We start from the raw sequence: 15,934 nt of genomic DNA on the forward strand, positions 1-15,934 counted from the left end.
AAATAAGACTTTAAGCAGAAACTTAACAACTTGTCAATATTCACTTACAAATTTACCCTTATAACACACCTTTTGCTAATGATATAATATGTAAATAAATCTTAAAATCTGAATAAACTCTTAGGCCATCCAACTTTCACCCACAGTTCTTTTTGGTGCTTTCATTTTTACATGCATTTCATCTACTTAAAATGAGAAAAAAAGGGAGAAAGTAAAATTTAATAAAATTCTGATTTTGAACTACTAATGCAATATTTATAAAGTATACAAGAAAATCTTCTACTTAGTGTTCCATTTAAGAGTAACTATATTCTCTAGAAATTCTATTGCTCATTAAAGACATTTAATACCTTCACAAATCAATGTGTTTGTCTAAATTCTTCAGCAGTATTCTTCAATGTATCATGTTCTCCTACCTGAAACACTGATTCCCTACTATCCAGAGGACCAATCATTCCAGTCTGCCAGTGGCTGAGGGGTTGCTTGGGATATGGGACATGAGACACTACAATAGCTAGCTCCAGCTCTAGCAAACCTGGAGGCCAAACTCAGACCATAAATCAACAGCTAGCTATTGCAGCATATCTCCTTAGTTACCTTCACTGGGTTTTCCTCTTTTTCTTAACCTAAAAGTGTGTCCTTGACAACCTCTGGACTTCTACTAGGTATCTTAAACTTAACATGAATAAACTGAACTCTCCTATGGGCAGTCACATCATCATCTGGACCACAGTACAGGCATCACCCCTGCTCCTCTTTCCTTAACTACATACACCAGCATTCCTGCTGGTTTCACCAGAATCTGGCTGCTTCTCATCACTTCAACCACCATCTGCCGTTCGACTCCAAGCCACCATCACCTCTCACTTAAGACTGCTGTCTCAGGCTCCCAAAGGCCCTCATGCTTTTCCTCTTGCCCCCCTAAACTTAACTCTCTACACGGCAGCCAGGGTGATCTTTTAAAACACAAATCCTACTTCACAATATTACAGGGAAGGATAAAGGAGATAATATATATAAAGGAAGGACAGGTCATCCATGGGATCAATGATCTCAGTTGGGCCCATTTTGCTAGAGTTGGAGAATGTGGGCATGGGGGTTTTTAACTGTTTTATTTGTAAATCTGGCATATTAAAGTTAAATAAACATAATTTAGATCATGCCACTCCTCTGCTCAAAACCCTCCAATGTCTTTTCACCACACTCAGGTTAAAATTCTAAGTCTTTACCACAGACCACAAGGTACCACATGATGTGGCTACTGTCCGTCATGTCCCCCCTCATCACCCACCATTCTCCCAGGACCTCACTTGCACATGCCTTGTTGCCATTCCTCAAGTATGTCCAATCTGTTCTCACTTCAGGGTTTTGCACTTGCTGTTCCCTGTGCCTAGAAGGGTCTTCCTACAGGTCTTCACAAGACTTGCTCCTTCTCTTCATTCACTGACATGCAAATATTAAGAAGGCATTTCCTGACCACCTAGTTAACAGGTACCTCCCCGCACACTGTTTCATTACATCTTCTCTCTTACCCACTTTCATCTTTCTTCCTAATGATGACATGATGGACATCAGCTATTTGTTTGCCATCTCTCAACCCCACCAGGAGCTAAGTGTTTGCCTTTTCAGTCATGTTTATCTCTGTATTCCCAGAGTCTAGACAGAACCTAACTCACTGCAAAGCAGCACTATTCAAAAGACCTTTCTGCAGTGACAGAGCCATTTTGTTCTTGTATTTGTGCTGTCCAATACAGTAGCCACTGCCACCTGAAGCTACTAAGCATCTAAAATGTGACTACTGTTTACTGAGGAACTGAATTTTAATTAAACAGCCAAATTTATAGGTGCTCAATTAACCTTTGCATCTAACTCTTTCTCACAAATTCTGATCTTCATGGTAAAAACAAAACAATAAGGAAACATTTACACTGAACGCAGCAAGCATTAAAATACAAAGCTAGGACACAACAAAATCTCTATAGTGTATAAAATTATACTACTGACCTAAAGTTAATAATACAGGACTCCAAAAACTGAAGTTAATTAAAAAGTTAACATTACATTGTATTTTAAAACACTGTGTGTTTTAAAAATATTAAATACAGTATACTTTAAATTAAGGATCCTAAGGATACAAAGAGTGTATTACAAATAAACCACCTCAGTCAGGATCTGAGTACTCAATCACTGAAAATAAGATTTAATATTAACTTGAGATTTCTTTCCAAAGATGAAAGATTTCAAATTCCTAAAAAGCTTTAAAATAAAAAATACTTGGGCAAAAATGAAACTTCTCAATTATGCAGCAAATACAAACACACTATATGCGTTTAACAAAACTTAAAAAGTAAGCAGTCAGTTACCCTAAGGTTGCACCCTAATACAGATGCCAATTTATCAACAGAAAACCTACACATTTTGAGAGAAAAGAGCTACAATTCAGCCTGTGGTGCATAATTAGAATTTAAGACCAAGAAATGCCATTTCATTCCTCCTAAAGTTTGAACTTTGACCACTCAATACTTTAAGTACTAAGCTATAACTAAGGTGAATGAGAAAGTGGAACTGACAGCAGGAATGGTCATGAAAAATAAACTAACAGACATTTTAATGTAATCTGGTGTAACATACATATTTATACTTTGTCTGCAAAGTAATAGATTTACCTTATTCAGTTATTATAGTTCAAATCTGCCGTGGTCAATTAGAGAACTCTGCCAATGGATGCTTTTAAATACTATTTCAGTTTGAATTTGCACCATACCTGCAACTGCAGCTTACCTACAGTAAAGGTTAACTTTAAGAAATATTTTCCGATTTATATCCTTTATCAAGAAAATAGAGAGAGACTGAGTAACTCTCTTAGTAAATGTCACATTGCACTTGAAAAGATGTGGGTTATTTTCAAATATCTTTTTATGTTGGTTTCTAACGTAATTCCACTGTGATAAGAGAACAGACCCTGTGTGATTTCAATACCTTTAAGACCATGAAATTTTTGCACGTTGTTTTATGTCCTTGGATAAGTTCCAGAGTCTCCCAATTTACAGTCTATGGGAACTTGAATAGAATTTGTGTCCTACTGTTGTGTAAAAATTGTATAAATCTTAATTATATTGAATTGGTTCATAGTGTTTTTCAGGTCTAGTATATCATTCTATTTCTCTACATATTCATTCTATTAATTTTTGAGAGTTTGATACTAAAACTCCAACTAAAAATCTTAATTTATCTCCTTAAAAAATAATTGTAATATACAGTGTATTTTCCAAGTCTCCTGTAAATGTGTTATCATACTTTCAGAATTTAAAAAATTGAAATTAAAAAACTACTATGTATGAAGTAAATAAACCCCAAGGATGTATTGTACAGCACAGAAAAAATAGTCATTATTTCATAATAAAATGGAGTATAATCTGTAAAAATACTGATTCACTGTATTGTATAACTGAAACAAATGTAACATTATAAATCGGCTATGTGCTCATGCATACTCAGTCTCTTCCATCGCGTCTGACTCTTTGCCACCCTATGGACTACAGAACACCAGCTCTTCTTTCCATGGGACTCTCCAGGCAAGAATACTGGAGTGGGTTGCCCTGCCCTCCTCCAGGGGATCTTCCCGACCCAGGGATTGAACCCAAGCCTCCCGTGTCTCCTGCATTGTAGGCGGATTCTTTACTGCTGAACCACCAGGGGAGTAAATCAACTATATTTCAATATAAATACCCTCCTCAAAAGAGAGACTGAGTAGGAAGATAAAGATCAGAGAATCTTAAGTGATACATCAGCCAAGAACCCTGATTTAAACAAAGAAGCTCAATTATATATTATGGCAATCAAGGAAATATGAACACTAGATCTTTGATAATATTAAGGAATCGTGGATAATGATAAAGGAATTTAAATTATTTTTTTAAAAGACTCACTGCCTTTTAAGAAAACATGCTGAAACATTTATGGATGAAATGATGGTATAAGATGATTTGCTTTGCTTTGGTTTAGGATTTGCTTCAACCATCTGTATGAAGGGTTGGGGGGTGAGGTGGGTCGAGCAGAAATAGAAAAAGCTTGTCCTTGAGCTGAAAACTTGGAGCTGGAGGATAAGAGAATATGGAGATTTGTGTTCTATTTTTTGTGTGTGAAATTTTCTACACTATAATCTTTAAAAAAAGAAAAAAAGAAAAAACTAGTAGAGCCATTTTTTTTTTAAATGCAAGTAGGTCATAAGAGAGTAAGAAGATTTCCAATAATGAATTAACAACCTGCAAATAGCTATATATTATGGTTATCCTACTGGAAATTTTAATACAAATAAATTCACTTATTTGGGAAAGTTTCTTTCAGGTTATATGTTGTATTTGGAAAATATAACAGCCATACCCAGGGGCAAGTGACAAGACTCATCTGCACACCTGGGTCTTCACTGCCAGTGCCTGTGACACTTGACTATTTTACCATTTCCACGTTACCATTCTCAGAATATAAGGCAAATCTTGCCTGAATCACTGTCACTGACCCGAGAGGGTCCTAGCCCAGAGTCTTAAAGAAGGTCTTCCTCCAGAAATTAGACACGGTCCTTGTGTAGTTCTGTCCTCTAGAATCTTTCTCCCAAGTAACATAAGAACAAGAGGAGAAAGGCAGAGATGATCTGGATTTCTTGAGCCATCTGGGTGGATCAAGTTTTTTATTTCTTTCCTCTGCACAAAGTCCCTCACCTGTGACAAGCTTCAGCATTAGGTCCTGGTGACACAGTCCCCTGCGGGGGGAGATAGAGAAGTAAGGAGACAGGTAGTAGTAAGTAGCTTCTTAATCTGACTAAGATCAATTTAATTTGAAAGAGGAAGTAGCTTTACAGCAATCCTTTTTCTCATCATTGCCAGATTACCTCATTGCTTTAAAAGAAAATGAATTCCTCCATCTCAAGTGTTTGGCAAACAATAGTCAGCAGATTTGTGTAAAAAAAAAAAGTATACATAGTCAATTAGGGGTCGATTACAAATTTCTATTTGGGGAGTCTCCAAATTGGGAACCTGAGAGTAGAGTAGAAAAAAGATTTTTCCCTTTGAATACTTCATGCTTTTAAAATTTTGAGCCATGTGAATGTATTGCTTTATGTAATTAATTAGTTAACTTATTAAAAATAAAGATTAAATAAATAAAAATAAAGATAAAAATGGAGATCATAATGCCTAAAAAGAGATTAAGATCACAGGGCCATTTGCTTCTAATGTAAAAACTAATACAAATCACTCTGTTAAGAATCAAAAGGCTATTATAATTAAATGACACATAATATCAGATTTTCTTTTGCAAAATAGGCCCTTATGGGCAAAGTTGGTGAATTCTGAATAAAATCTCTAAGTTAGATAACAGTATTGTATCAATATTAATTTCCTGACTTTAATAATAGTACTGTGGTCATATAAAAGTTTTTTTAAGAAACACACTTCAAAACATTAGGGGTAAAGTGGTGTCATATCTGCAACTTTCTCTGAAAGAGTGGGAATGAGATATATAGAGAAAGACAGAGAGAAAATAATAATAATAAAGAAGACTCGATAAAATGTTGATATTTACTGGCAAAGAGGGGGAGCGCCTGGAACTCTCATACACTAATGGCAGAAGTAAAAAAATTATGACTATTTTTGAAACCAGGCAATGCTTTAATAATGTTAAACATAGACTTATCATATGGCCTAGCAATTACAGTCCTAGGTATTTACCCTAGAGAAATTAAAACATAGAGATCCAAAACATGTGTCTAAGAATGTTCATATCAACTTTATTCATAATAGCCCAAAGTGCAAACAATCTCCATGTTCATCAATAGGAGAGTGAATCACATTCATCAATAGGAGATGAATAAACAAATATTTATCAACAGGAGAGTGAATAAACAAATGTATTCTCACACAAATGTTTGACAAACATTATTTTCACAAACAAATGTATCCACCTGCAAAGTGGGAGACCTGGGTTCCATCTGATCCCTGGGTTGGGAAGATTCCCTCGAGAAGGGGAAGGCTACTCACTCCAGCATTCTGGCCTGAAGAATTCCACAGGCTGTATACACATGAGGTGACAAAGGGTCAGATATGACTGAGTAAGTTTCACTTCACTTCATTCACACACCAGACACTGGGACATGATTCCCATGGGTCCCTTGTGTTTCCACATGTCTTATGAATAGAGGTGCTGACAGTTTTGCTCCAGACAATCTTCTTTAAAAAAAAAAAAAACACTTGCACAGTAGATACCCTTGGAAAATATAATTTCTCCATCTGGAGCAGAAGGCAAATTTTTTGGAGTCCAGTATGATGAAGATAATGTCTCCTTCCAGGAACAAAGGTTGGGCAGATTTTCTTGAAGTCTCTTATTAAAGATTGAGGTTTTCTAAGCTTAGGGTTCCTCAGCTATGACTCAAGATTTACTATGTGTGGACATTTAGGTTGTTTTTACCTGTATAAGTTTATTGAGGCATAACTTACATGCAAAAAAATCATATTTGATCTGGTACAAGCATGAATCCGAGGCAGCCTAACTTTTTAGCTTGCAAACAGGATAAAATCTCAGATTCTTCACAGTCCTTGCCAGTGGAATGCTGCCCAGCAACAAAAAGGAAAGAATCACTGAGACACACAGCAGTACAGATGAGTCTTGCAAACATTATGCTGCGTGAAAAAGCTGAGCCCGAATCAAGTATGATACTGTCTAATTTTATTTACTGAAAATTCTCCATCGAGCAGAATAAATCTGTATTAATAGAAATCACAATGGCAGTTGCCTGAGACAGGGAGTTTGGGGCATGTTGACAGAGGTAAAGGATGAAGGATTTTCCCAAGAGTCCAGTGGTTAAGAATTATCCTTGCAGTGCATGGGACACGGGTTCCGGGAACCAAGGTTCTGCGTGCTGCAGCACAGCTAAGGCCACGCGCTGCGGATACTAGGTGAGGAGGAGCCCCACAATGCGACTAAGGCCCGGTGCAGGCAAATAACCAAGTCTTTAAAAGGAGGTGAGGGGGAAGCTTTCTAGCGTGGTGGGAGTGGTGGAACTATTTTGTATCTTTGTTGTGTTTGCATGGATATATACATCTTTCAAAGTGCATCAAACAGTGTGCCCTAAAATGTATAATTTTGTTATATGTGAATTACGCCTCAGTAAAATTACATAGAAATAGTCTAAATATTTATCAACATGTGAACAGATATGCAAAATATGGTATATACATAAAATGGAATATTATTCAGCCTTGAAAAGGAATGAAATTCTGAAACATGCTAGAACATGGGTGTTCCTTGAAATCATTACACTACGTGAGAGAAGTCAGACATGAGAAGACAGTTACTGTGTGATTCCACTTCTTTGAGCTGCCTGGAATAGACAAATTCATAGACAGAAAGTAGAGCAGTGGTTATCCAGGGCTGTGGAGTTGTGGTCTAGTGGGTACAAGGTTTCAGTTTGGAAGGATGAAATAATTCTGGAGATGGAGGTGATGGTGTTGTACAACAGTGTGAACACACTTAATGCCACTTAACTGGACACTCAAAATGTTTAAAATGATAAATGTTATATCTAGTACATTTATATGTATTACAGTAGTGGTGTGAAAAAAAATAATCTCTCTCTCCAGTGGTGTGCTGCAAAATGTATAACAACCAGCTATGAGAGGGAAGCATATTGGTAGTATTCACTTTGATAGAAACACTCCCACAGTGATCCAGTTCAAGCAACAGTGTGATATCACTGAATGTAGAGTTTGGAAAAGATACAAACAACTGACTTTACAAAGTCAATAGGAGTTGGCTCAAAGACACTACTGTCTCTATCCAACCAACCGATTGTTAGTACACAGCAAATCCAGTAAAGAAAACACAACATAAAAGTTATAAAGAAGAAGGGAAAAAAATCACCCCACCACTACTTATAGGCAGTTGTCTCTATGCCAGCCAGGGAGGTCGATGGTTATTTGTGGGCTGATAACATACAGGAACAACAAAGTGCCAGTTCACTGATCCTGCAGGCTGGAAGGCATCAATTCTGGTTGGTTGGTACCCATTGCCACATCAGTTATTAAATCTTGTGGCTCTTATTCCTGGTGGTGACATCCAGAAAAGGAAAACTGTGGGACCTTCTTGAATCATGTAAGTTTAGCTACCAGTAGGTAACCCTTTAAAATTTTTATCGATCTTTACTGTCATCATATTCCCTTTGTTTTGGCACAAAATGGCTGCAAAAGTACAGGAGATACAAAATTTTGAAGCCATTTCCAGAAGATTTAGGCTGATTCTCGGTGCCAGTGACTCTCAGATAGGGTGTGCATGTAATTACTTGGAGTAATCTTCATTTTGAAAGAACTACAGGTGATTCTAATGCAGTTGGTTCACAGAACACATTTGGCAACATGGTTCGATGAGGTAGCTCTTTCCCTTCTCCCCTTTCATAATTTCACACCACAACCACATTGCTCTAAGATGCAAATTAGGGTAACTGATGTTATAAAACATGTCCCAATGTGTGTATAACAATGTCTGAAATGATTTTAAGAATATTCAGTATAGAAAAGGTGACATAAAATTGTGCTAATTCATTTTACTGTCATTGGTGAAACAAGTGTTATTCAAGCCTTTTGATGTGGCAGAAATATTTTAAGACAACCCCTTCTATTCTTTGAGCAGGAAATAAAATCTAGCAAACTGTGTAGCCAGTAACCTTAGGGATGGTACTTGAGGCTTGATCTCTAAAAGATGTTGAGTCCAAAAGTTGAACCTAAATCTGCCTGTATTGTTCTGCCTTGAGTGAATCTTTCATGCAGGCTGTGATCAGTGCATTGAAAAGAGCAGAGATCTGAATTTTATTGAGATTTACCTTATGTTTTATTATTGTGGGCTTGCCAGGTGGCACTAGTGGTAAAGAACCCACCTGCCAATGCAGGTGATGTAAGAGGTGCTGATTGGATTTCTGGGTCAGGAAGATCGAGGAGGGTGTGGCAACCCACTCCAGTATTCTTGCCTGGAGAATCCTATAAACAGATGAACCTGGTGGGCTACAGTCCGTAGAGTCGCAAAGAGTCGGACACAACTGAAGCAACTTAGCATGCATGCATGTTTTATTAATAATGAATTTCTGTTTAGTAAATGTTTCATAGTTATGTGCCAGACTTGCTTTCCTTATAACATGGTGGCAAGGTTAAGAAGGCATCGTTAGTCTTCATCCACTCTAATTAATAAATGCTACATGAATCTACCAAAAAGAACCTTATAACTGTGCTTGAAAAGTTGGCTTAGGGTAGCTCTTTATAGGGTGTTTGGGGGAACACTAAACCCCAAGATGCTCATTTGAAGATAGAAGACCTGCAAAAAAAAAAAAAAAAAAAGAGAGAGAGAGAGAAAGAGAAGAGAAAGAAGACTTGCATGATTAAATAAACATAGGAAATGCTGCATAGGCGAATATTTTATTTTTTTTAATTTAGTCCACCATTTACCAAAGTTATTGATTAAAGATTTTAAAATTTCATAAGAATAACATTTTGTGGAATATATATTTAGCAAAGAATTCTCCAGTGCTCTGGTGAAAATTTTAGCTGTGAAGGGGAACACAGGGATAGAGAGGCAAATTAATTTGGCATTCTTGATTTCAAACTTACATTAACCACATTTGTTTCCACTATTAAATGTAAAGAATTTGATGGATTTAACAACAGTCATCAAGGATAGTCAAAAGGTAACTTCCTCAGTGGTCTGGTGCAGCCAAAAATCAACTGGAGAATATACCTCAGGTGCCCGCTGCAACTCGAGAAAAACCATGAGGCTTCCCCCTCGCTACGAGATGAACCCCAATTCCCAAGCATTGCGTGAAGACCAATTCCGTGTTCCCCATCAAACAAGAAAGGAGCCTTGACTTCCTTGATGGAACTCCAGAGAGACCCCAAGAACACTGTCACAAGTCTAGAGGGACCTGAGGTCACCACAATCACACAAAAGAGCTCCATGTACCACAAATCAACTCGAGATGAGGCCTGATTCCTCTGCAATGGCTCCAGAGCTAGCAGGCGTTCCCCTGCAAACACAGCAAGTGGCTTGCCTTCCTTTAGGCAACTCCAGAGATTCCGCGAGAACACCATCCCAAGTCTAGAGGAACACGAGTTCAGCACAGCAACTAGAGAGAAGCTCCGTGTACAGCAAATCATCTCGAGATGAGAGCTGATTCTCTGGCTTTGACTCAAGAGGAATGCCAACTTTCCACAAGCACCTCAAGAGGAGGCTTCTCTCAGCTATAGGTATGTGAGAGGGACCCTGAGTTTGCTGCCTCAAGTGGAATGGACACCGAGATGCCGTGACTCAAGATAAGGCCGGATTTCCCTGCAGTGACCTGAATGCAAGCTCGTCTTTCATCTCACGAGATGAAGGGATGTCTGAATCCCCTGTGGAGACCCTAGAGAAAGCCCTAGTTCCACGTATCATCTCAACAGGAGGCCTCACACTCCTTTCAAAACTCGAGAGTCACGCGGAGGTCAATGCCTCAAAAGGAGACGATTCCTGACTCCTCTTGAAAATTGATAGGAATCCCAATATCCCTGTGGCAACTGGACAGGAACCCTGGGTCTCTCGCCTCACCTTGAGAGGGGTCCCTATTGCCCTATCAAGCCTCGATAAGAATACCGAGGTGTCCCTAACATCTAGGCAGGAGTCCTGATGTCACTGAACAACATGAGTTTTGAAGGGTCATTCCCGCCGTAACTCGAGAAGATACCCCAGGTCCCCACCACAACTCAAGAAAACCCAGGAGAATTCACCCTCGCCATGAGATGAGGCCCAATTCCACTGCATCGCATGTAAAGCAATTCCGTGTTCCCCATAAAACAGGATATGAGCCTTGACTTCCGTGATGGAACTCCAGAGAGTCCCCAAGAACACTGTCGCAAGTGTAGAGGGACACTGAGGTCCCCGCAGCAACACGAAAGTGCTCCGAGTACCCAGATCAACTCGAGATGAGACCCGATTCCCCTGCACTGGCTCCAGAGCAATCCCGCTTTCCTCATCAAACTAGACAAGTGGCTTGACTTCCCTTAGGCAACTCCAGAGATTCCCCGAGAGCACCGTCCCAAGTCTAGAGGAACACCAAGTTCAGCACAGCAACTCGAGAAAAGCTCCGTGTACCCCAAAACATTCGAGATGAGAGCTGATTCCCTGGCTTCGACTCAAGAGGAATGCCAACTTTCCACAAGCAGCTCAAGCGGAGGCTTTTCTCAGCTCTAGGTATGTGAGAGGGACCCTGAGTTTGCTGCCTCAAGTGGAATGGACACCGAGATGCCCTGACTCGAAATAAGGCTGGATTTCCCTGCAGTAACTTGAATGCAGGCTCGTCTTTCATCTCACAAGATGAAGAGATGTCTGAATCCCCTGTGGAGACCCTAAAGAAAGCCCTAGTTCCCCACCTCATCTCGACAGGAGGCCTTACATCCCTTTGACAACTCGAGAGGAACACGGAGTTCAATGCTTCAAAAGGAGACGATGCCTAACACCTCTTGAAAATTGATAGGAATAGCAATATCCCTGTGGCAACTGCAAAGGGAAGCTGGGTCAACACCTCACCTCGAGAGGCATCCCTATTGCCCTGCCAAGCCTCGAGGAGAATCCCGAGGTGTCCTTCAAAACTAGACAGGAGTCCTGTCGCCGCTCAACCAACACGGGTTTTGAAGGGCCATCCTCGCCGTAACCCAAGAACATACCCTAGGTCCCAGCCGCAACTCAACATAAACCATGAGACTTCCCCCTGGCCGCGAGGTGAGGCCCGATTCCCCTGCACTGAGTGCAGAGCAAATCCGTGTTCCCCATCAAACATGAAAGGAGGCTTCACTTCCTAGATGAAACTCCACATAGTCCCCAAGAACACTGCCAGAGGTCGAGAGGGACCCTGAGGTCACTGCAGCAAAACAAAAGAATTCGTGTAAATGAAATCAACTCGAGATGAGGCGCGATTGCCCTGCATTGGCTCCAGAGCCATCTCGCATTCCCCAGCAAACATGACAAGTGGCTTGACTTCCTTTAGGCAACTCCAGAGATTCACCAAGAGTACCGTCCAATATCTAAAGGAACACAAAGTTCAGCACTGCAACTCGAGAAAAGCTCCCTGTACCCCCAAATCATCTCGAGTTGAGAGCTGCTTTCCTGGATTCAACTCAAGAGGAATGCCAACTGTCCACAAGTACCTCAAGAGGAGGCTTCTCTCAGTTATATGTATGTGAGATGGGCCCTGAGTTTGTGGCCTCAAGTGAAATGGACACCGAGATGTCCTGACTCGAAATAAGGCTGGATTTCCCTGCAGTGACTTGAATGCAGGCTCGTCTTTCATCTCATGAGATGAAGGGATGTCTGAATCCCCTGTGGTGACCCTAGAGAAAGCCCTAGTTCCTGGCCTCATCCCAACATGAGACCTCACATCCCTGTGAAAACTCGAGAGGCACACCGAGTTAAATGCTTCAAAAGGAGACGATGGCTGACTCTTCTTGAAAAATGATAGGAATCCCAAAATTCCTGTGGCCACTGCAAATGGAACCTGGGTTTCCCCTCTCACCTTGAGAGGCGTCCCTATTGCCCTCCCAAGCCCCGAGGAGAATCCCGACGTGTCCCTCGCAACTAGACAGGAGTCCTGACATCACTGATCCAACCCGAGTTTTGAAGGGCCATCCTCGTCATAACACGAGAACATAATCCAGGTTCCCACCGCAACTCGAGAAAAACAATGACACTTTCCCCTCGCCACGAGATGAGGCCCGATTCCCCTGCACTGCATGCAGAGCAAGTCCGTGTTCCCCATCAAACAGGAAAGGAGCCTTGACTTCCTTGATGGCACTCCAGAGAGTCCCCAGGAACACTTTCACAAGTCTAGAGGGACCCTGAGGTCCCCGAAACAACATGAAAGCGCTCCATGTACTCCAAATCAACTCGAGATGAGGCCTGATTCCCCTGCACTGCATGCAGAGCAAGTCCATGTTCCCCATCAAACACGAAAAGAGCCTTGACTTCCTAGATGAAGCTCCACATAGTCCCCAAGAACACTGTCACAGTTCTGCAGGGACCCTGAAGTGACAGCAGCAGCACGAAAGAACTCGTTTAACTCAAATCAACTCTAGATGAGACCCGATTCCCCTGCATTGACTCCAGAGACATCCCTCATTCCCCATTAAACAGGGCAAATAGCCTGACTTCCTTTAGGCAACCCCAGAGATTCACTGAGAGCACCGTCCCATATCTAGAGGAACACCAAGTTCAGCACAGCAACTCGACAAAAGCTCCGTGTACCCCAAAACATTTCGAGATGAGAGTTATGACACAGGAGGAATGGAAACTTTCCACAAGCACCTCAAGAGGAGGCTACTCTGAGCTATAGGTATGTGAGAGGGATCCTGAGTTTGCTGCCTCGTGTGGAATGGACACCGAAATGCCCTTACTCGAAATAAGGCCGGATTTCCCTGCAGTGACTTGAATGCAGTCTCGTCTATCATCTCACAAGAAGAAGGGATGTCTAAATCCCCTGTGGATACCCTAGAGAAAGCCCAAGTTCCCTGCCTCATCTCGACAGGAGGCCTCACATCCCTTTGAAACTTTGAGAGGCACGTGGAGTTCAATGCCTCAAAAGTAGGTGATGCCTGCCTCCTCTTGAAAATTGATAGGAATCTCAATATCTCTGTGACAACTGGAAAGGGACCCTGGGTCTCCACTTTACCTCGAGAGACTTCCCTATTGCCCTCCCAAGCCCCGAGGAGAATCCCGAGGTGTCCCTCGCAACTAGACAGGTGTCCTGACGTCGCTGACCCAACACAAGTTTTGAAGGTCCATCCCCACCGCAACTCAAGAACATACCCCAGGTTCCCACCGCAACTCGAGAAAAACCATGAGACATCCCCCTCGCCGTGAGATGAGGTCTGATTCCCCTGCATTGCATGCAGAGCATGTGTGTGTTCCCCATCATACTTGAAAAGAGTTTTGACTTCCTTGATGGAACTCCAGAGAGTCCCCAAGAACACTGTTACAAAGCTAGAGGGACCCTGCGGACTCCGCAGCAACATGAAAGAGCTCGTGTACCCCAAATCAACTCGAGATGAGGCCCAATTCACCTGAATTGGGTCCAGAGCCATCACACGTTCCCCATCAAATACAACATGTGGCTTGACCTCCTTTACGCAACTCCAGAGATTCCACGAGAACATCATTCCAAGTCCAGAGGAACACCAAGTTCTGCAGAGCAACTCGAGAAAAGCTCCATGTACCCCAAATCATCTCGAGATGAGAGCTGATTCGCTGAACTCGACTCAAAGGGAATTCCAACTTTCCACAAGCACCTCAAGAGGAGGCTTCTCTCAGCTATAAGTATCATAGTGGGACCCTGAGCTTGCTGCCTCAAGTGGAATGTACAATGAGATTCCCAGACTCGAAAAAAGGCCGGATTTCCCTGCAGTGACGTGAATGCAGGCTCGTCTTTCATCTCACAAGATGAAGGGATATCTGAATCCCCCGTGGAGACCCTAAAGAAAGCCCTTGTTCCCCGACTCATCTCGACAGGAGGCCACACATCCCTTTGACAACTCGAGAGGAGTGCAGAGTTCAAGGCGTCAAAAGGAGACGACGCCTGACTCACCTTGAAAATTGATAGGGATCCCAATATCCCTCTGGCAACTGCGAAGGAAGTCTGGGTCTCCTGTCTCACCTCGAGAGGCGTCCCTATTGCCCTGCCAAGCCTCAAGGAGAATCCCGAGGTATCCCTGGCAATTAGACATGAGTCCTGAAGTCGCTGAACCAACATGAGTTTTGAAAGGCCATCCCCGCCGTAATACGAGAACATACCCCAGATTCCCGCTGAAACTCAAGAAAAACCATGAGACTTCCCCATCGCTGCGAGATGAAGCCCGATTGCAATGCTGCGTGCAGAGCAAGTCTGTGTTCCTCATTAAACACAAAAGGAGCCTTGACTTCCTTGATGGACCTCCAGAAAGTCCCCAAGAACACTATCACAAGTCTAGCGGGACCCTGAGGTCCCCGCAGCAACACAAAAGAGCATCGTGTACCCCAAATCGACTCGAGATGAGGTGTGATTCCCCTGCATTGCATGCAGACCACATCTGAGTTCCCCATCAAACACTAAAGGAGCCTTGACTTCCTAGATGAAATTCCACATAGTCCCCAAGAAGACTGGGGACTTCAGCACCTCACAAGTCTAGAGGTGCTGAGGCCACCACAGCAACACATAAGAGCTTCGTGTACTACAAATCAACTTGACATGAGGCCGGATTCCCCTCCATTGGCTCCAGAGCCATCGTGCATTCCCCATCAAACAGATCAAGTAGCTTGACTTCTTTTAGCAACCCCAGAGATTAACCGAGAGCACCGTCCCATATCTAGAGGAACACCAAGTTCAGCACAGCAACTCGACAAAAGCTCCGTGTACCACAAATCATCTCAAGATGAGAGCTGATTCCCTGGATTGGACTCAAGAGGAATGCCAACGTTCCACAAGCAACTCAAGAGGAGGCTTCTCTCAGCTATATGTATGTGAAAGGGAACCTGATTTTGCTGCTTCAAGTGGAATGGACATCGAGATGCCCTGATTCAAAATAAGGCCGGATTTCCCTGCATTGACTTGAATGCAGGCTCATCTTTCATCTCACATAAAGAAGGGATGTCTGAATCCCTTGTGGAGACCCTAGAGAAAGCACTAGTTCCCTGCCTTATCTCGACATGAGGCCTGACTTCCCTTTGAAAACTCGAGAGGCATTCGACGTTCAATGCTTCAAAAGGAGACGAAGCCTGACTCCTTTTCAAAATTGATAGGAATCACGATATCCCTGTGGCAACTGGACAGGAACCCTGGGTCTCTCGCCTCACTTCGAGAGGCATCCCTATTGCCCATGCAAGCCTCGAGGAGAATTCCGAG

The sequence above is a fragment of the Muntiacus reevesi genome, chromosome 8, assembly GCF_963930625.1.
Source record: "Muntiacus reevesi chromosome 8, mMunRee1.1, whole genome shotgun sequence".
NCBI classification, from domain to species: Eukaryota; Metazoa; Chordata; class Mammalia; order Artiodactyla; family Cervidae; genus Muntiacus; species Muntiacus reevesi.